Source organism: Geospiza fortis, unplaced genomic scaffold (genome assembly GCF_000277835.1).
Source record: "Geospiza fortis unplaced genomic scaffold, GeoFor_1.0 scaffold95, whole genome shotgun sequence".
In the NCBI taxonomy this organism is placed as follows: Eukaryota; Metazoa; Chordata; class Aves; order Passeriformes; family Thraupidae; genus Geospiza; species Geospiza fortis.
Genome location: NW_005054333.1, coordinates 3,458,069 through 3,458,390, shown reverse-complemented (window position 1 = coordinate 3,458,390; position 322 = coordinate 3,458,069). Strand labels below are relative to the sequence as shown.

At 44.4% G+C, this 322-nt stretch overlaps 1 protein-coding gene across 2 annotated transcripts in view; it reads right to left on the bottom strand.

Moving 5' to 3' along the window:
* Nucleotides 1-322, bottom strand: part of HOXA3 (homeobox A3) — a 14,844-nt gene that overhangs the window by 4,343 nt on the left and 10,179 nt on the right. The gene's annotated exons all lie outside the window — the stretch shown is intronic.

The window sequence follows — 322 nt, the reverse complement described above, 5'->3', positions numbered from 1 at the left end:
GTCGTTGGTTTGTTTTTTTCAGCAGTTATTTTCAAGACACTAACTTTTCGTGGAATCAGCCAGATCCTACCTGTTAAAACATGATGGATTGGGGGAAAAAAACACACCAGAAACCCAGAAACCTGAAAAACCAGCGTTCATCTCCATGACCACGGCTTGAACTTTCCTTCCAACTTAGCGATAATAGGTTCTGTCTTGGAAACTGCTATGTAATTTGATGTATGAGGGTCACTTGGCTGGGGAGAGGGTGGACACAAACTCAGAGAATGCTTCTCCTGCCCGGGCGAATCCCTTCCCCCCCCACCCTTCTTTTTTTTTTTTT